At 43.6% G+C, this 22,180-nt stretch overlaps 2 long non-coding RNA genes and 1 other non-coding gene across 3 annotated transcripts; 2 read left to right on the forward strand and 1 right to left on the reverse strand.

The window, feature by feature from the left end:
- Window positions 1-1,033: 1,033 nt before the first annotated feature.
- On the forward strand, window positions 1,034-22,180 carry LOC116050159. Its single transcript, XR_004105036.1, has 3 exons — window positions 1,034-1,044; window positions 16,846-16,850; window positions 22,098-22,180. It is a non-coding gene; the product is annotated as an uncharacterized LOC116050159 (long non-coding RNA).
- Window positions 7,387-8,642, forward strand: LOC116050158. Its single transcript, XR_004105035.2, has 5 exons — window positions 7,387-7,638; window positions 7,915-7,976; window positions 8,067-8,166; window positions 8,258-8,370; window positions 8,486-8,642. It is a non-coding gene; the product is annotated as an uncharacterized LOC116050158 (long non-coding RNA).
- LOC116050173 lies at window positions 20,377-20,530 on the reverse strand. The gene has a single exon (XR_004105048.1). It is a non-coding gene; the product is annotated as a 5.8S ribosomal RNA (ribosomal RNA).

Consider the following 22,180-nt stretch of genomic DNA (forward strand, 5'->3'; position numbering starts at 1 on the left):
ATAGGAACTTCCTGACCCACAGACTCAGAGCCGGAAACATTGCAAGCTCGCAGACCATGGGACTCACTCGAGGACTCAAGTCATGATGACACATGAGTCCTTGAGTGAGTCAGTCAGTCACGCTGTCCAGCTACCTTGTCATGAGTAGATCTGTAGAGCATGTGAAGTCTCTCCTTGAGTCAGGGTGAAAAGCAAATCCACAACAAAAGCCATTCTTTCATTTCTGAAATAAAAAAAATGTAAAAGAAATGTATTCACTGCGGGCATTTCCCAGGGGGTAAAAAAAAAGGCTATTTTACAATAACATTGAATGTACTGCACTAACTTACCAACTGTAATTGAACATACCATTAAGTTGTGTGTTGTTTCTTCGACAACTCTGAGTCTTTAACTGCAGGCTGTTCCAGTGTTGGAATCATTTCCATTGAAATACTGCCACACTTTAACGTTACACCGTTTAGTTTCAGCATTTAACTGTATTTAAGCAGCTACTGGCTAACGTTACCCAACCCAGAGCACCTCCGCTCTGTTGGCTCTGATCCAAAAGCAACATGGAGGTCGCTTATGGGAGTTACGAAGCTGCTGTGTGGGTCTCGCCTAGGCAGTGTGGAGGTACTGCCGGGACTGGAACGGCAGATACTCGGCATAGTTGTCTACAGAAATATAAAAACAAATCAAAACCATTCCACAAATTCACTCAATGTCTTGGTATATAATACTTAGGAATTACTGGAATTGTTTGGTCTTTGTAAATTATAGAGTGTGGTCTAGACCTACTCTATCTGTAAAGTGTCTTGAGATAACTCTTGTTATGATTTGATACTATAAATAAAATTTAATTGAATTGAAATTAATTTTATATCCAGCCTTCCGGTCAAATGCAATCCAGATTGCATCTGCAGTCCTCTTGTGTCCTGCTCACAATACTATGAATGGATCCATATCTTCCTGGTGCACCAATTAATCTGTATTACGTGTTATGACCAACCTATCATACTGTATGTCTGTCACATTCCTATTTTGTAACTGATGTTCACGGCTAAAGTTATGCAGGAGACACTCTCACACTGTTGAATCTTCTTATCTCACAAATGGAGGAACTTCTATGTTGGCTCAGCAAACCCACACGGGAGGAATGTTGGTTGCATCACATTATGTCATTTGTGCTCCCCATTTGGTTTTATCACCAACTATGCACTTCTCCACTTCATTTCGGTGGGAACATTTTTACTCTTCCTCGGGCTGCAGAACAAAAATGTGCTGTATAGCCATTCCATATATGTATTTTAATGCTTCCCATTAAAATACATTACTTCACATTTTCGTGCTGGCCACCACGAAAAAAACGAGAAAAACGTCCCCGTGAACACGAATCAATAGATTCAAATAACGTGACATTTACACGAACTGCCGTGAGACCGGGCTGACTGTAAACGGCAATTTACAGGCAACACCGAAAACTGCCGTTAATTGTCGGAAATTGACGTGGGCCTGACTTGGCAGTTGTCCCCCCATGACCACCCCTCCCCCTAATTCTAGGGGAGGCTTTAACATGTAAATGAAAATGCTGTGAGCTATACAAATGCAAAACAGGGTAACAGCAGGGGGAGTTTTACCCCAGGTGACATTTTTCTAAAAGGTATTAACTTCATTTTAAGAAAATCTCTGGTTTAAATAGGTCAGGCTCAGTATAGCCTAATTGCAGACTCTTACATTTTAGCTTGAATTGATTTATTTAATGAAAGTATGCTAGATTAATTACTGTGTATGTCATTAGCAATGGCCAATGTTATGTAAAAAAGATACACAAAACAATTTATTTCAACAATTAGTTTTTATCAGGCTTTGCCCTGAAGGTAAAATGTGCATTCCATGCAAACAACATCACAGTCTCCTAGAGCTCATCCACTGTGCATAGTGGCATGACTGCAGTGACCTTTCTTTGGTCTTACTCATCCAAGATTGTCTGGTGGAATGGAGACAGAGGCACCACTGTACAGTTTTCTAAGGGAAGTCTTTCTGCTGACACCAAAACACTGTGCTTCACATAAAGCATATCAGCTTTGTCATTGCATGACAAAGTCCCAACCATTTCTCTTCTTAAAATACTGGTAAATTCAGCACCATATTCACATGTCCATGGCATATGAAGCTGTTGGCTCTGCTGAAATGGCCTCATAATCTAGACATCAATTGTCCTATTGTTATTAAACTTTCCCAGTATTCCATTAAAACTCACTGTAATTCACCTCCACACCAGTCTGTGCGCTGTTCGCGCCCTGCTGGTTAATCTGCTATGCTCTTTGTCTTTCTCTATCACTCTGCCCCTACCCCCGCCCTCACTGCTTTGATTTAAAAAATTGTGGAGGGAGATGACTCCTCCGAGTGCTCGAGCTGGCGGCGGGATAGTTGTGTTGTTTATTAGTGAGTTTTAAACATAGACAGTATAAGAGAAGCTCGGCTGGCAGCAGAAGCGTTGACGGCTTGGAAGCGTGGTAGGATCGTTGCGTTGAGCAATTTGTTTGGCGGATTTGCATAAAGTGTGCTGTGACTGTACATCATGTCAACTAGTTCAGATGGGGATGATATGGATTGGATGATATCCAGAACATCGAGATTAAAAAGGTCTTTAAAAGAAAGAAATAGAGGGAAAAGTTGGTCGGAATGTAGCGAGATTGGCGAGGGAAATACAAACAAGAAATCGAGATCTAATCAGCTTGAAAAACAGAAAACTGGTAATGTAGAGAATGCTCCAGAAAATGTTTGGAAAGTTATTATTGAGTTTGGTCAGGATGGTGGACATTACCACCCGATAAAACTTACCAAGGCGATTGAGAAAGAGATTGGTAAAATTGACTTTGCTCGGTTTATGAGCAATAAAAGAGTTCTGATACATGCAAACAGTAAACAACAACAAGAAAAGATTCTCAAAATGTCGTCACTTCAAGGGGAAAGGATGAAGGCACATATCCCAGGAAAGGAGTGATTTCTGGAGTTCCACTGAGTATGTCGATGGAAGATGTCAAAAATGAGATTCAGGGTGGTAAAGTGATTGAAGCCATACGGCTAAAAAGTAAACGAGATGGAGCATTAAAGGAAACATTATCAGTGCTAGTTCAATTTGAGAGAATTCTTCCTAAATCAGTGCAACTGGGATACATGAATTACAGTGTGAGAGAGTACATCCCCAAACCTCTTCGGTGCTATAAATGTCAAAGATTGGGACACACAGCACAGCAGTGCAAAGGAAAATTAAGATGCGCTAGATGTGGTGGTCAACATGAGTATGGTAAATGTGACAAGGATGCAAAGATTAAATGCTGTAACTGTGGAGGAGAGCATAGTGCTGTGTTTGGAGGATGTGAAGTACAGAGAGAAGCCAGAGAAGCCCAGAGGGTTAAGATTTTAAGTAAAGTCTCATATGCAGATGCTCTAAAGACAGTGCGAGAAATGGGGTCAACTAACAAAAACGCCAGTAGATTGGTCCAAAGAAACATAGTATCAGTTAATCAAGCCCAATTGCAGACGCCAGTTCATACACAGGTTACCTGTCATCACAAGTGCAAAGTTGGTGATGATACATTGGTAGTGAAGAAGGTCAACTTTGTGGCTTTCATATGTCACACTATCAATGTTGCATCTCAGTTAAAAAAGAAAAGTGATAGAATCAAGGCTATTGTGGAGGCAGCAGAAAGATTCCTTAGTATAAGTGATATTAAAGCAGACCAGATACATGAATTGTTGACAGTAACTGAAAATGGGGAAAATACACAAGCTGAGGGTTAGAACGCTAATTATGGTAATTCACATACTACAGTGGAACGCCAGAAGCCTTATAGCTAATGGTCAAGAATTTAAAAAGTATCTTCATAAATTTGATGTAGTTCCTGATGTAGTATGTGTACAAGAAACTTGGTTGCGACCCCAACTAGATTTTGTTATTCCAGGGTTCAGTTCTTTAAGGTATGATAGGCCTAATAATCAAAATGGTGGAGGGTGTACTACCTTTCTCAAGGATGGGCTGGCATATAGGGAGCTCCTGTGCCCAGAGGATATGGAATGTATAATGGTTGAGATTTGTAGTCCAAGGAAAGAGGGTCATATTAAGCTGATCAATTTTTATAACCCGTGCAAAACTTTAACTGTTGACAGATTAAATGAAATGGCAGGGACTGTATACAGGAAAGAAATATGGTGTGGCGATTTTAATGCACATAACAGCCTATGGGGTAGCAATCACACGGACCATAATGGGAGCATAGTTGAAGACATGATGGAAGAAAGATTATTGGTTTGCCTAAATAATGGACAGGGTACAAGAATAGATGTAAATAGGGGCAATACATCATGTTTGGATATTTCGCTGGTTTCAGACAGTTTAGTAAATACATGTGAATGGCATGTTAAGAGTGATTCTACCATAGGCAGTGACCATTTCCCAGTTCTCACTGTAGTTAATACGGACATTTATGTCCAAGAAGGGGTTACAATTACTAGATGGTGCTTTGAGAAAGCAGAATGGGGAAAATTTAGGTCATACTGTGAGGAGTCAGTTAATCTGGTTACATTAGATGGAAGCATAGAAGACTGCACAAAGCAAATGACAGAACACATTTTGAATGCAGCATCTTTGAGTATTCCACGAAGAACAACAAAGGGGAGGAAGAAAGTGGTACCTTGGTGGAATGAGGAATGTAGCAGAGCTGTAAAAGAACGAAACAAGGCATTTAGAGCACTGAAGAAGAATCTGTAACGAGAGAATGTTGTGGATTATCAAAGGAAAAGAGGAGTGGCACGTAGGACAATTAAATATACCAAAAAGAGAAACTGGAGGGAGTTCTGTTCCAATATAGGTAGAGGAGTAGAGTTAGGGGATATATGGTCTATGTTCAAGAGAATGAGTGGGAAAAGGATGTCGGTTAAAATTCCAGTTTTGATTGATGGGGAGACGGTGGTAGTGTCAGACAAAGGTAAGGCAGAAGTGTTAGGAAGGGCATTTGTGGCAGCGCATAGTGGTGATCACCTTAGTATTATTCATAAGCAGCAGAAAGAAATTGCACTCAGAGAGAATAAGGATGTGAAGTTGAAAAGGGAGGCTAGTATGTCAACACTGGATGTGGACTTTAATATGTCTAAACTTAACCTAGCTTTGCTAGGCACTGGATATACAGCTCCAGGACAAGACCAATTATGTTATGCCATGTTCCGACAGCTACCAGTGGAATCATGTCAATTGATATTAAGACTCTTTAATAAAATTTGGAGGGATGGAATAATTCCGAATAGTTGGAAAAGTGCAGTAATACTACCGTTTAACAAACCTGGTAAGGACCCAGCTAACTATAGGCCCATAGCTTTGACATCTCACTTATGCAAATTACTTTTTGACAGGTAGGAAAATTAGAGTTAAGGTTGGATCAGAGGTGTCTATGTACTTTGATGTGGACAATGGTATTCCCCAGGGGAGTGCAATTAGCCCTGTATTGTTCAATATAATGATAAATGATATTTTCTCAAACTTAGATGGATGTATCAAATCAGCACTTTATGCGGATGATGGGGCCATTTGGATGAGAGGAAGGAATGTGTCTTATGTAGTAGAAAATATCAGGACAGCAATAAGGAAAGTAGAGAAGTGGTCATATGAATGGGGGTTTAAGATATCGGCAAGCAAGTCCTGTTACATGATGTTCACAAAGAAGCGCAAATATCAGGCTGAAAACCTAACATTATATGAACTGCCAATGGAAAAAGTCAATGAATTTAAGTACCTGGGTTTATGGTTTGATAGTAAGTATTCATGGAAATCACACATAAAGAACTTGGAAACTAAATGCAAAAAGGTTGTAAATCTACTAAGAGCTGTGGCCGGATGTGACTGGGGTGCAGACAGACGGTCATTAATTGACATATATAGGGCATGTATGAGGTCATCAATTGATTATGGTTGTGTAGTTTATGGAGTAGCGGCAAAAACAATATTGGAAAAAATTAATAGATTACAGTATAGAGCATTACGAGTGTGCATTGGAGCTATTAAGTCAACCCCCATTAATGCAATACTCATAGAAGCAGGAGAGACACCTCTGGAGTTGAGAAGAGAGAAACTTGCGCTGGCATATTGGATCAGCTTAAAAGGAAGTGGAAAAGAGAACCCTACAAAAGAGTCAATACAGGACTGTTGGGAGTATTGCAAGTTTCAGGGACTTGGGTTTGGATGGACGAGGGAAGAGAAAGTGAGGGAATATGGAATGGAAGCTTTAGATTTCACCATGATCAACCCTGTTAGTAACATTCCACCATGGCTGTTTCCAGATGTAAAGACCGATATTAATATCCTGGAAAAGAATGGAGAATGGAGGAAGTGGGAGTTAGAACAAGCATTTACCTGAGACACAGTTACTATAATTATTTAAAGATTTACACAGACGGATCCAAGAACAAACAGGAATGTGTGGGAGTAGGAATATATATCCCAGAATTTAAAGTTAAGCTCTCCAAAAGATTGTCTGACCAGTTATCGGTATATACAGCAGAAATGGTGGCGGCCATCATTGCATTACAGTGGGTTGAAGAGGTCAGACCTGATAGGGTGGTGCTATGCACAGACTCTTTAGCTGTCATAAAAAGCATACAGTCCATGACATCTGTCAGAGAAGACCTACTAATGGAACTTCATCACAGTTTGCTAAGATTACATCGGGGTGGCATAGACGTTCAGTTTTGTTGGGTGCCGGCACATAAGGGGGTGAAAGGGAACGAGGGTGCAGACAAACTGGCTAAAGAGGCATTACTAAAAGCAATAACAATTCCTATTCCACTAGGAAAAGGCGAAGGAAAAGCGGTGGTTAAGAAGAAAGGCCTTGAAATATGGCAGAAATGGTGGGAGGACGACAAAAAAGGAAGGAGATATTATAAAATACAAAAATCTGTCAGTATAAAGAAGTATATGGAAAGGACCAGGAGGGAGGAAATTATAATGACAAGACTCAGGGTGGACCACACAGGACTGAATGGCACCTTGTTTTTAAAGGGGAAGAGGAATAGTGAGAACTGTGAAAATTGTGGGGTTAAAGAAAATGCTGAACATATAATATTGTATTGTACATTGCATGAGGTGGAAAGACAGGTGTTTAAAGATAAGATTCAGGAGGGCAGGACAGGGCAGGAGTGGACTCTGATAGGGATACTGGGATCAGAAGGGGAGGAAGAGGAGATCAGGATCACCAGGAAGGCGTTATTTAAATTTTTAAAAGCTGCAGGGTTGTTGAATAGAATTTAAAATAATTATACAATGACATGATGATACACACTCCAGCACAGTAGGTGGCAGTATGCACCTAAAAGTTGTTTGCAATCCGCCATTAAATAATAGAAGAAGAAGAAGAAGAAGAAGAAGAAGAAGAAGAAGACTCCTCCGAGAGTTAGAGCAAAAGCTTCCAAAGTATGGGAGTATTTCAGGCCAACTGGTAGAAGAATTGTCTGTACACTCTGTCAAACTGCACTTGCTTATCACGGAATTACAACCACGCACCTAAAAACGAAACACACAGGAGTTGTTCAAGATGTGCGGAGCGTTTATAATTTTTTTCCTCCATGTCACCTCCGGGGCTCCGTAAAGTTGCACCCACAGAAAACGTAAGTATATGATTATTAATGAAACGGTGAGCTAGTCTGTATTGTTTAGTAATTCTTGAGAAGTACAATGACTGTCTTTTGATGTTAAACAGGCTACTTAAACTTTGGAAGTAATGTTTTAAACCCCACCATGCACGCAAGTTTAAACACGAGCAGCACAGAGCTGTGTGGCTGCTTTCAGCGCGATTCATTATTAGGCAGAGCTAATAAGCGGGACCAGTGTAAGTTGCTTTATAAAAGTGTAAAAAATTGTTTTTTTGGTCTTGTAATCTACAGGAAGCAGTACGCCGTCTTCACAACTCGGAGACAAATTGTAGGCGCTACGAACCGGAGCAAGGGTAAGATTTAAAGAATATGCTTTCATTCTGCTGTATAAGAAAATAGATACGTTAATAGACCGATCTTAACCGTACATTTTGTTTTTACAGACTAACCTCGCATCATAACGAGGCTGGCCGGTGACCTATTTGCTCGGAGCTATGTCTGCAAGTCCAAATTTACATAATGTTGACAATGACGGCATTGTGTGTAAGTAACCTTTCCTGTTTTGTCATTCCATGTTTAATTTTACTGTGACTTATGTTTTTTTATTCATACCACTCTCATTTATGTTTTCCAGCTGCCTGTAATTACGAGACAGTAAGCAGGAGCTTCAGGTAGAAACAACCAGATCTTGCATCGCAGGCAGAAGCTGTGAAGACTTCAGCTCAGAGTCTAGCGAGAAGAAAGAAGGTAAGATTAGATCCATTTTGGTCAATGTGACTTTTTTTAATGAATTAATAGATGTGTTGTGTCCATACGCAGTGCATTGCGTAGTACTGATTGTCTTTATTGATTGTTTTTACAGCTGCTGGAAGCGAGACAGAGTGTGCTGGATGGATTGTATGTCCTTTTCGCAGCCAGCAGAAGTACAGGGCAACGCACCACAGACGTCTGCAAAACGGACTGAATTAAGACAGCATGCCGCCAGATAACTTTTTTTTACCAGTTTACCATTTGTTGTGTTGGCTGTGTTTGTTGTGTGCTAATAAAGCTATTTTTTTGAATAAACATCACATTCCTGGCAAATTTTCCTTTCCTCAATAAATTCATGTCCTTGATGGTAATAGTCCATAGCATAACAATGACATGAATATGCAACATAATAGCATATATATATATATACGGTATATATATATATATATTATACAGTATATATAGCCTATATGATTGGTTGGCAGTGATCTGCCAACCAACCAACCAATTCCTCTGAGTGAGGAAATTCAAGCCAGGCCAGACATTCTCTGGACAGGCGTGGTGTCGCTGCCATTCATATGCTAATTAGGCCAGACACTCTGGCCAGGAGAGGTTTCCCTGGTATTCATATGCTTATTAGAGCCATTAGCACCTCCGCGGGAGCTCTCCACATACGTCATGGTTCGTTTCCGACAATATGTGGCACAGACGAACGCGACGTTCACAGCCTGTAAATTGTGGTTAACTGCCGAAAATTAGGGAGATATACGGGCGTTTACGGGGACGAAAATCCCACTTTTCATGCAGTGCAAGCTGCCAACAGTCTATCCAAGTTATCTAAAAAACACTATTTGAAAGTAGGGGTACTCTCTGGAAAATTAAGACTATCACTAAATATGTTTTTAGATTCATAATGTTTTTTTTTATTAAATAAATGCTAGTCAAGTCCATTTCATGCATGAAATAATAATGTAGGATATTCTTGTAAAATCAACTTTTAGGCTACAAAATGAACTCTTCAGATTGGAATTCTGATATGAAATAAATGTATATTTCCTAACCAATCACAATTGTCTTGGGCGGTGCTAAGCTTTGGACACAGAGACAGTGGTTCTGCAAAATGGTCTCGGGAAGGAACTTGTTTTGGTGGAACATTTGCACCCCACACAAGAAAACGCCACATACGGTCCCAAAACATCCCATTTAGATAGTAAATGCTGTAAACATATTCTTTGTAAATACAACATCTATTTTACTAAGTGGGATCCCCTTCTACTAAATGTGATTTGTGTGGATAAATATGAGTGGACAGGAGGGTGAGTGTGAGCAACCAATAATGATAAACTATTTGCATAACACACCCTCATACAAAAAATGTCCTACAGCTCAGTGCTTTACAATAAAGAAATGACATGCACGAGTACTTCACATGAATAGAAATAATGCAGAATAAGATGGGAAATAAAATAATGATGAAGTAATATTTTCCATCGGGTTGATGCTTATAGAGCCTACATGAAACAAAATGGTAAGATCGCACAGGGTGCAGTATCTAGATGCGCTTTCTGTAGTCCTACTTCAGAACATTGTAGCTTTACCCACATCAATAACATATGCATCCTGTATTTCTGTTTATTTGCTCTCATTCACCCTCTGCTTCTTTCTATCGATCTATCTCCTCATTCTCCTTAACCATCTTGCTCTCTCCAGATCTCTGTCTGTCATTTTTTTTACATTTTCTTCCTACAATCCCCTCTCTTCCCTCTATCCTTTCCATGCTTCCTTCCCCATCAATGTAACACTCTTTTATGTTCCTCCTAAAAATGCTGACAAACATGTTTCTGAAATGGCTTTTCCCTGTGAAATATTCCACTGGCTTGCCAACCACTGAAGAGTAACTAAAAAGGCAAAAATCCCCTGCTGGTAGGTTGATGACATATTTCTGATAACACATCTTGCATAGAAGCAGCTCCCTGGGAAAATTCAAGGGAATACATGACACCAGAGCATATAGTAAAGCAAAATCTGTCAGAAAAACATTTGTAACCCCCCACCCCAGCATAAATCCCCTGAAAAGACATATGTGCTTTACATTAATACTTTCAAATGTTGTTGAAAAGGGAAAGACTGTCTTTTCTAGGTTGCTGAAAAAAACGACTTTATAAAGACACCCCTTTATGTCTAAATGTACTTACCCAATTTGAACCACAAAGTCACAATAATACATTCTGTTCATTGTATTATTATATCATGTTACGTTCATAGTTCATGTAATAAAATTATACAATAATATAATGAATATATAGTCCTAAGTTCATGGTTAAAATTAGGTTAGGGTAAGTTTGACTCCTACAATGAGACAAGTGACCAAAAGAGTACCAATTAAACAGTTACTGACACATCTGCACAAAATGTACAAATGAAATGAAAGAAAGATGATCTTACTAAAATGTGTGGTTGTTATTCGCGTTGAGCACAAAACTATCAGCAGAGAGCTGTCAGTGCGTGTCAGTATGGGATGTCTAGTGTAATATTTATGAGAGCGCTGACTTGTAGCTGTGTTTAGACTTTTCCAAGAGGTTATCTAACCAACCAAAATAAATGTGTTGCACCCAGGGCTGGACTGGGACAAAAAAATCGGCCCTGGCATTTTTGGCCCAGGCGGCCCACACCCACTGTGATTGGTCAGACACATTCCCTGTAGACAGTCCTCTTAAAATATGCGTGCATTCAGTGATACGAGTTGCCTAGTGTCAAGAGGGGTCTCAAGACTTATCTGTTGATCTTACACTTAAATAATTAATTAACTCTTAGAGTTATGATTCATATTTATGGTATTTTTTATTTATTATTATTGATATTTGATATTGTATTGCCATTATTGTTATTATTACTATTTTGCTTAATATTGTCTTAGCAACTTTTAAAAACAGTTTACTGTTAATTTTAACTATTGTAAGATTCATATTTTGTCGCTTTGGACAAAAGTGTCTGCTAAATACAATAACCATAACCATAACCCTTCCCAAAAGCTACAATAAAGCTGAGAGTAGTATATGCCCTGGAAAAGAGCACCAATACAAGAGAAGCAGTGTACTCATTCACTTTTGATTGACGACCTGGAGGCCATAGAGTACACAATGTCCATACTCAAGTGCAAGTAATTGACAAAGACGAAGAATTTAAAGTATAATTTCAAATTATTTAATAACATTTAAGTATACAAGTATGTATTGTCAGTAAAGTCAGTCAAAATTTTGCTGTGGCCCACACCAATGAACAAGAAATATTTACTCTAACAAGGTAACCTTTAAAAGAATGAGACACAGAGAGAAATGTCAGCTAAGTTAAGGTATAATTAATTTAGCTTAAATGTCTGGGCAATGTATAGAGACAGCTGTATACATTGTATACATGAGCCTAGTAGAACAGGCTGCATAGATCACATAGACTTTTCAGCTACCCAACAGGCCAACCGCTAGCATTTTCAATGTAAGCTTAAGCAGTTAGGTTACCCAACAGCCACTAACTTTAATGTTACAGCTTGCATGTTGTCGTTATGCCGCGAGGCGCACATAAAACACACACACACACACACACACACACACACACACACACACACAAACACACAGCCTCCCTCCCTTCCTGAAAGTCCCTGTTAATTTCCCTACTCCTTACCACATCGTCAACTACTCTCTTCCATCTTTTCCTCACTCGCTCCCATGGCCCTGTCATGGTCACTCTCCTCCTCTTCGGCTTTTTCTTCCCTGTCATGATGTTGTTTCTGCTTCTCTGTATAACCAACCAGCTCTCCTCCTTCCTCTACTTCAGGTAATGCTGATGTTGAAGCAGCTACTACAGCCCCAAACATGTCAGAAATTTTGGCACATTTTGAGGCATCCGCCTGTAGATTCTCAATCTTTTTCTCCCGTAATTTCTCTGCACCTCCCTTGCGTTTTGGTGGTCGTTTGTCCATTTTAACGTGCATGCTAAACTTCCAGCATAAGCATAACTATTACAAGGCGTGTCTTAGGGCCGGGAGTGGGTTCCTGGATTTGATTGGGTCAGGCCAGTGCCAATAAAGAAAATTAACCAATGGTCAGTTCTTTATGGGCCGGCGTGGCCAAAAAAAAAAAAAAAAAAGGCCTATAAATGATATCGGCGATTCGGCCCAAATGTGCGTCGGCCCACCGGGAAAATGCCCGGTATGCCAGATGGCCAGTCCAGCCCTGGTTGCACCAGAATGAGGTTCTCGTCTTTCAAGGCCATATATATATATATATGTAAGTTTAAAGTTAGCAAGACAACGCAGGACTAAAATGACAACGCAGGACTAAAATATGTCAAAGATTTTATTCTCTGTAATAACTTAATATTTACATCCAATGTGTGTCTCTAGCCTAGCTGTTGTTCTCGTAGTTGGCGTGTCTCCGTCCTTTTTCATCCTATTGTCATGACACCAGCATCCTGAGCCTGTTTTTGCCTGTGTTTTGCTTTTGCTCTAACCTGAAGTCTATTTTCCCTGAGTTTCCTGAACGCATCCCTGCTGATTCCCCAACTACGCACACCTGCTGCTATCTGCTTCTGACAAAGCTAGGATTGCTTTTGTGATTGAACTGCTGCGGGGAAAGGCTCTGGAGTGGGCATCTGCCCTATGGGAACGACAGGACTCCTGCTTGGCTTCATACCACGTTTTCACGACCGAGATGAGGAAACTTTTTGATCACCCCGTCCGAGGTAAGGACACATCTAAGCGGTTGTTCTCTTTGCGCCAGGGATCACGCAGCATAGCAGAATTTGTGATTGAACCATTGAACCAGATCAGAACATTGGCAGTGGAAAGTGGGTGGAATGAGGAATCACTACATGCTGTGTTTCATCAGGGATTATCTGAACAGATAAAGGATGAACTAATCTCTTATCCTGAGCCTAGTGACTTGGACAAGTTGGTGGCTTTGTCTATTTGTGTTGATAACAGATGCCGAGAGAGAAGGAGGGAGAGACGTGAGAGGTTTTCCAACCAATCTCTGCGTCGTCAACCTTCCAAATCTGGAAATGGAGCGGAGTTGGAGGACCGAGCTACATTCCAGGAGATTAAAGGGGAACAGCGGTCATCAGATTCCAAACCCATGCAGGTGGGACGTCACGGATTGTCAGTAGAGGAGCGCCAGCATAGACGTGAGTCAAATAGCCTTTTTTACTGCGGTAAAAAGAACCATTACGCCTCCTCCTGTCCACAGAGGCCGTTAAACTCCCAGGCTCGCTAAGAGTGGGAGGATTCTTAGCGAGCCAATCTCAGTTTTCCAACGATCCTGTAAGACCTCCAGTTCCTGTCACACTCATGAACTCTAATCATTCTGTTGAGATTAATGCTTTGATAGATTCAGGGGCGGATGACAGCTTCATGGATGCCAATCTGGTGGAACAGTTGGGGCTCTCCAAGGAATGTCTCCCGGAGGCCAAGATGCTACCACACTTAAAGACGAATTACTGGCACGGATAACTAAGAGAACTGGACCCGTTAACATGCTGATATCAGGAAATCATTCGGAGGTCATATGCACTCTCCTCGCGCTCCCCTGGTTTTGGGTTACCCCTGGCTTCAAGAACACAACCCCACTATCGATTGGGTCACTGGCAAAGTAACCAACTGGAGTATAAAATGTCATGCTAACTGTCTTAAAACTGCCTGTGCCCCCTCTGCTTCTAATCAGGAACTGGATTCACCACCCCCAGACTTGTCCATGGTTCCCGATGTCTATCACAATCTTAAGGAGGTGTTTAGCAAACAGAAGGCCCTGTCTCTGCCCCCCCATCGACCGTATGATATTGCTATCAGTCTTATCCCTGGAGCTGCCTACCCTAAGGGCCGCTTCTACACTATCTCCAAACCGGAACGTGAAGCCATGGAAACCTACATTAAGGGTTCTCTTGCTGCTGGCCTCATTCGTCCCTCCTCTTCACCCCTGGGAGCGGGGTTCTTCTTCGTAAGTAAGAAAGATGGCTCCCTGTGGCCTTGTATTGATTACCGTGGGCTTAATGACATAACTATCAAGAACAAGTACCCTCTGCCCTTGATGAACTCTGCTTTTGACTCCCTGCAGGGCGCTACCATTTTCACCAAGCTGGCCTTACGCAATGCTTACCACTTAGTCCGTATTAAAGAGGGAGACGAATAGCTGAAGGGGTTCAATACTCCTATGGGCCACTTTGAGTATCTGGTCATGCCGTTTGGACTCACTAATGCCCCGGCAGTTTTCCAGAGTATGGTAAGGCAAGGCAAGGCAAGGCAGCTTTATTTGTATAGCACATTTCAGCAACAGGGCAATTCAAAGTGCTTTACATGAAAACAGAATAAAAAATTTAAAACAGTTAAAATACAAGAATAAAAGTTACAGTGCAGTATAAGAAATGAAACATTAAAGAGCAATTAAAACAGTTAAATATATAAAAGCAGATAAAATAGGAATTTCTCTTTATAAGCTTATATAGAAAGAAAGGCAACATCAAATAGATAAGTCTTCAGCCTTGATTTAAAAGAACTGAGAGTTGCGGCAGACCTGCAGTTTTCTGGGAGTTTGTTCCAGATATGTGGAGCATAGAAACTAAACGCTGCTTCCCCCTGTTTAGTTCTGACTCTAGGGACAACAAGCAGACCTGTCCCAGACGACCTGAGAGGTCTGGGTGGGTCATACTGTACTAGCAGATCAGAAATGTATTTAGGCCCTAAACCGTTTAGTGATTTATAAACCAACAAAAGTATTTTGAAATCAATTCTTTGAGGCACTGGAAGCCAGTGTAGAGACTTCAGTACTGGAGTGATGTGATCCACTTTCTTGGTCTTAGTGAGGACTCGAGCAGCAGCGTTCTGAATCAGCTGCAGCTGTCTGATTGATTTTTTAGGGAGACCTGTAAAGACTCCGTTACAGTAGTCTAGTCTACTGAAGATAAAAGCATGGATAAGTTTTTCCAAGTCCTGCTGAGACATAAGTCCTTTAACCCTTGATATATTTTTAAGGTGGTAATAGGCTGACTTTGTAATTGTCTTAATGTGGCTGTTAAAATTCAGGTCTGAGTCCATGACTACACCAAGATTTCTGGCTTTGTCTGTTGTTTTTAACATTATCGTTTGAAGCTGAGTGCTGACTTTCAATCGTTCCTCTTTTGCTCCAAAAACAACCACCTCAGTTTTTTCTTCATTTAATTTAAGAAAGTTCTGGCACATCCAGTCGTTAATTTTCTCAAGGCACTTAGTCAGTTGTTGTATTGGACTATAGTCCCCTGGCGATAAGGTTATATACAGTTGTGTGTCATCCGCATAACTGTGGTAGCTTATTTTGTTGTTTTCCATAATTTGAGCCAGTGGAAGCATGTAGATGTTAAACAGGAGAGGCCCCAGAACGGAGCCTTGGGGAACTCCGCACGTCATATTTGTATGCTCAGATGTATAATTCCCTATCGACACAAAGTAGTCCCTATTCTTTAAATAAGACTCAAACCACTTTAGTACTGAGCCCGAAATGCCAACCCAATTTTCCAATCGGTCTAGTAATATGTCATGGTCGACCGTATCAAATGCAGCACTGAGATCAAGTAGTACCAAGACTGAAATTTTGCCACTATCTGTGTTTAAGTGGATGTCATTAAAGACTTTAACAAGAGCTGTCTCAGTGCTGTGGTGTGGTCGAAAACCCGACTGGAAAGTATCAAAAATGTTGTTTAGTGACAAGAAAAGGGTCAATTGTTGGGAAACCGTTTTTTCAATGATTTTACTTAAAAATGGAAGGTTTGATATTGGCCTATAGTTGGTCATTAGTGACGTGTCTAGATTGTTCTTCTTTAAGAGTGGCTTAATGACTGCAGTTTTCAGGGCCTGTGGGAAGATACCTGAGAGAAGAGACGTGTTTACAATCTGTAGAAGATCTGGAGCCAAACAATTTGCAACATTTTTGAAAAGGCCCGTTATCAAGGCAACATGAGGAGGTTTTCAGATGTTGTATAATGTCCTCCAGGTTTTTATAGTTAATCATACGAAATTGGGTCATGTTGGAATCTGTTTTGCTTGGACACTGTGACAACACATACCCTGTACTCGATATGGAAGCACTGACTGTCTAATTTTCTGAATTTTGTCATTGAAGAAGGTGGCAAAATCATTGCAGGCCTTTGTGGATAAAAGTTCAGATGCTACTGGTACTGGAGGGTTTGTTAACCTATCGACAGTAGCAAACAAAGCACGTGAATTATTATTGTTTTTGGCAATAATGTCCGAGAAGAAGGACCGCCTTGCATTCCTCAGTTCCAAATTATAAATGCGAAGTCTCTCTTTAAAAGTGTTGTAGTGGACCTGGAGATTAGTTTTTCGCCACCTGCGTTCTGCTTTTCGACACTCTCTTTTTTCTGTTCTTACCAGTATGGCATTTCTCCATGGAGATCTTTTCTTATCAGAGACAGTTTTTACCTTAATTGGAGCAATGGTATCAATAACATTTGTAATTTTACAATTGAAATTGTCTACAAGCTCAGTGACTGAGACCCCTGAGAGGGCGGGTGTGGACGAGAAAAGCTGACTGAATGTTTCACTGGTGTTGTCAGTGATATACCGTTTTCGTATTAACTTTGTTTGGACACTTTTTTGCACAGAGATAGTGCCATTAAAGAAAACACAGGAATGATCAAACAATGTTTGTTTACAATGTTTGTAAACAATGTTCTACAATGTTGGTAAACAATGTTCTGAGAGACATGATCGTTCGTTTTGTTTTTGTTTACTTGGATGACATTCTTGTGTTTTCCGAAGATCTGCCTAACCATGTCCTGCATGTCAAACAGGTTCTGCAGCGGTTATTGGAGAACCATCTGTTCGTTAAGGCTGAGAAATGTGATTTTCATGCCCACACCACTTCCTTCCTCGGTTACAGCATCTCCGAGGGACAGTTGAAGATGGATCTAGAGAAAGTTAAGGCGGTACTCGATTGGCCTCAGCCTGAGTCCAGATTGCAACTCCAGAGGTTTCTGGGGTTTGCAAATTTCTACAGACGATTCATCCGCGATTACAGCAGAGTGGCTGCTCCGCTCACTGCCCTGACTTCTAATTCCAGATCATTCAGTTGGAATCCGGAGGCGAACAAAGCTTTCCTGGATCTTAAGAAGCGCTTCACTGATGCACCTATCCTCTCTCACCCAGATACATCTCGTCAGTTTGTTGTGGAAGCGGATGCTTCCGATGTGGGAGTTGGTGCCATTCTTTCCCAGCGGAACTCCAGTGACAATAAGCTTCATCCCTGTGCCTTTTTCTCTCGACGTCTCTCTCCAGCTGAAAGAAACTATGATGTGGGGAACCGGGAACGGCTCGCTGTCAAACTCGCCTTGGAGGAGTGGCACCACTGGCTGGAGGGGGCTGAGCAGCCGTTTGTTGTTTGGACAGACCACAAAAATCTTGCATACGTGCAATCCGCCAGACGTCTAAACTCATGTCAAGCCAGGTGGGCCTTGTTTTTTGGAAGCTTAAATTTTCCTCTCACCTTTCGACCAGGCTCACAGAATGGCAAGGCGGACGCTCTATCTCGGATGTTTTCCAAGGAAGTGGAGGATAAGATAACACCAGAGACATTCTGCCACAGAAACTCATCGTGGGAACTGTCACCTGGAGGATCGAGGAGGAGGTTATGACAGCCCTTCAGACTCAGCCCGGTCCTGGTAATGGTCTGCCAGGTCGTCTGTTTGTGCCCGACTCTGTCTGTTCTGCTGTGCTTCAGTGGGCCCACGCCAGCAAGATGGCTTGTCACCCTGGTTTGGCTCTAAATATGGCCTTACTGCGCAGACGGTTTTGGTGGCCTGCCATGGGAGAACAGACTCGGAGTTTCGTTGCTGCATGTCCGGTGTGCGCCCAAAATAAGGGAACCAATCGACCCAGTTCTGGACTTCTGCATCCTCTGCCCATTCCTCGGCGACCTTGGTCGCATCTGGCTCTGGATTTTGTGTCTGGGTTGCCCTTGTCTGAGGGGAACACCGTTGTTCTGACGGTGGTGGACAGATTCAGCAAGTTTGCTCACTTTCTGCCCCTCCCCAAACTTCCGTCTGCCACTGAGACTGCCAATATCCTGGTCAAGGAAGTTTTTAGGAAACACGGTCTACCTGGTGACATTGTTTCAGACCGTGGCCCGCAGTTCACCTAAGCCGTTTGGAAGGCTTTCTGCCTAGCCATTGGAGCAACTGTCAGCCTCACATCTGGATTCCATCCCCAGTCTAACGGTCAAGCTGAGAGGGCCAACCAGAAGATTGAGTCCACGCTTCGCTGCCTCGTCTCTTCTAATCCCACCACCTGGTCCTCTCAGCTGCCTTGGGCTGAGTACGCCCATAACCCTCTCCCGACCTCTGCCACTGGGATGTCCCCTTTTCAATGCCTGTACGGTTATCAACCGCCCCTGTTTCCATCTCAGGAGAAGGATCTCTCAGTTCCCTCAGTCCAAGCTCACATTCGCCGTTGCCATCGGACCTGGCATCGTGCCAGGAAGAACCTACTTAAAGCCTCTGACTGTTACCAACGTCAAGCCAACCGTCGCTGTGTCCTGGCTCCTACCTACGCGGTTGGGGATAAGGTCTGGTTGGCCACCCGGAATTTGCCCCTGCGGACGGAATCTAAGAAACTGTCCCCTAAGTTTATTGGTCCGTTTGTGGTGGAACGGATCAGAAATCCTGGTGTTGTCCGTCTGAAATTGCCAAAGACCCTCAGAGTCCATCCTGCCTTCCATGTCTCCTGCCTTAAGCCTGTTCTCCTCAGTCCCCTGTTGCCCCCTCCTCCTCATCCGCCTCCCCCTCGGATGATCAACAGGGGTCCTGTCTACACCGTTTGCCGCATCATGGACCAGATGATGTGGGCGGGGTTTCCAATACCTCGTGGACTGGGAGGGTTATGGTCCTGAGGAGAGGAGCTGGATACCTCGGCGCCAGATCCTTGACGCAGACCTGCTCCGGGACTTCTATAGAATCCATCCTGGCGCTCTGGGTGGTCAGCCCGGTGGTGTCCGTCGGAGGGGGGGGTACTGTCATGACTCCAGCATCCTGTGTTTTGCTTTTGCTCTAACCTGAAGTCTATTTTTTCTGAGTTTCCTGAACGCTTCCCTGCTGATTCCCCAACTACGCACACCTGCTACTATCTGCACACCCGGTCCTGATTATCACCTCTGCATCATATAAGCCATGACCAGACATCCATTCCCTGCCGGATCGTTAGCGTAACCAGTATGTTTAGCGCTCGTATCAAGCTTCAAGTTTTGGAAAGTCTTTTTGCTGTTTTGTCTTTTTGCCTGTCATTAATCTGCCGCCTATTCCTCTGTCTGCAGTTAATCACCTGGATTGTCACTCACACCTGCCTGGCTGTCTACTTCACTGTTGCATTTTTGGATCAGCACAAAACCCTCCAGCCTTCCTGCTTCACCCACTGCCGACCATCTGGACCTACCCGCTTCATTATTCATATTCCAAATAAATACTCACCTTGTAATTCCTACTTACCTTGTCCTGGTCTGCTTTTGGGTTCCAGCCTTAGACAAATCGTGACACCTATTTAACTCCACCGCAGGCAACCTGAGACTGCAGACGACCAGCAGAAATGGGCGGGGCATATGGCCAGAGGTTGAAGTTCATGTACCTGCTTACGTTTTCAACAGCGCTGCCTTCAACAGCAACATCCTCTTCAAGAGCATATTGCAGGTTAGAGCCCCAAGTTAATCAATGTTTAGAAAAATTATGTAGGAAATAGATTTTAAAATATGTACTTATACACTATTGAGGCTTTCAGAAGCTAAAACAACATACAGAAAAGTTGTGTCGGATGGAAAGAGGGGTTGAGCGCCAATGGGGAGGAAGGCGAGCCGGCAGGCTCACGCACCGCACCGGGCATCCCGAACACAAGTCTGCACTTAGGGGGATGAAGGCGACTGAGGTCGCCTGCGACAGCCCCAGCCATGGAAACGCGAACGTTTCTGATTGATGACAAAGCGACCCTCAGACAGGCGTAGCCCCGGGAGGAACCCAGGGCCGCAAGGTGCGTTCTAAGTATCGATGATCAATGTGTCCTGCAATTCACATTAGTTCTCGCAGCTAGCTGCGTTCTTCATCGATGCATGAGCCGAGTGATCCACCGCTAAGAGTTTGTCACATTTTTGTTTTTGTTTGGAGGCCACAGTTCGGAGACAAAAGGGTTTTAAAGGGGATAACAGAACCTCCGGGCTTCCCCCACCGTTCTGGGCCAGAGGTCCAGAATGAATGGTGGAGACGTTAATCCCCCCACCGCCCTCCTTAGGAGGGAGGAGAGTTGGGTACCCGGAGGCGCACGGAGGACGGCCAGGGCGAGGCCGCCGCACCGCACTTGGGTCGAGGTTCCGAGGTTTCGGTCCAGGCCCGGTGGTTACCGGAGGCGCATCCCCTATCTGCACCCGCACGTCATCACTGTTAGCCCTCGGAACAAGCCACGGGGAGCGCGTTGCACTGGCGGAGAGAGTCAGGGATGGAGGTCTCCGGTCGGACGGAGAAGGGCAGGGGAAGGGGCTCCATATGTGGTTTCAGGTCAACCGCTTCTGTCCTTCTCCGGTGAGCGTCACTTAGGGGTGGTTCACCAAGCCACCACCATCAAATAGTATATATAAGAGCACTGAAGAGAACAGCTGAAATTTTTCTAAGTATTGGACCACGGAGAAGGGGAGGGAGAAGCGGTAGACCTCTACCCGCATATGGAGCCCCTTCCCCGGGGTAATTTGAAAAGTGTTTTAGTGGGATTTTCGACCGGAGAAGGGGAGGGAAAAGCAGTAGACCTCTACCCGCATATGGAGCCCCTTCTCGGGTCAAACACCTTGAGTGATGATGGTGTTCCAAGGGCATGGAAAAGCTTAAATTTTAGAAAAAGTGCAGAAGCGGTAAAGGGTCAACCGCTTCTGCACTTTTGCCCCTTCTCCGGTGAGCGTCACTTTGGGGCGGTTTTCCCAGCCACCTCCTGCACGATTTCGGAAACCCAGTTTTTGAAAACATAGGCCTCCAGAGATTTGCACGAGGAGTCTCGGGGCAATAAGCCCGACCTCTGGAGACCACGGCCAGACACTTTTGACAGCTTTTACCCTAACGCAGCTGCGGTTCTCCACACTTTTTGCCTCCGCTGACCGATTTGCAAACGTGACCCGCCATTGGAGGGCCCCGCCGGCCGGCCTAGTGCCGGTGTTCGGGCGGACGGTTCCTCCGGCCTGCGGGTTCGCCTCTAGGCCGGGAGGGAGCGAGTCTCCGGACCCTTCCCCTGCGTTCCTCCAGCGAGATCGCGACGCCCCGGCTGACCCAGTAGTCCTACACCGGAGCCCACTGCAGCATCACGGTTCCCAGCCCATGGATACCTGCCCGCACACTCACAGCAGCGCCTCTGGCAAACATGATGTTTCTCAAACCCTACCGCATCAACTGGCTAACCCTGATGCAACAGCTTAGGGACCGGCCCCCGGCAAACCTGACCCAGTGCACGGTGCTTCGGCCGGACGCCTGTCCCCAGGGCTACCTGGTTGATCCTACCAGTAGTATATGCGGGGTGCCCCGGCCGCTTTGGTTACTCTAGATAACCTTGAGCCGATCGCTGGCCCTCGTGGCGGTGACGTCTCATTCGAATATCTGCCCTATCAACTTTTGATGGTACTTTCTGTGCCTACCATGGTGACCACGGGGAATCGGGTTCGGTTCCAGAGAGGGAGCCTGAGAAACGGCTACCAAATCCAAGGAAGGCAGCAGGCGCGCAAATTACCCACTCCCGACTCGGGGAGGTAGTGAC

This window comes from Sander lucioperca, chromosome 19, assembly GCF_008315115.2.
Source record: "Sander lucioperca isolate FBNREF2018 chromosome 19, SLUC_FBN_1.2, whole genome shotgun sequence".
Taxonomy (NCBI): domain Eukaryota; kingdom Metazoa; phylum Chordata; class Actinopteri; order Perciformes; family Percidae; genus Sander; species Sander lucioperca.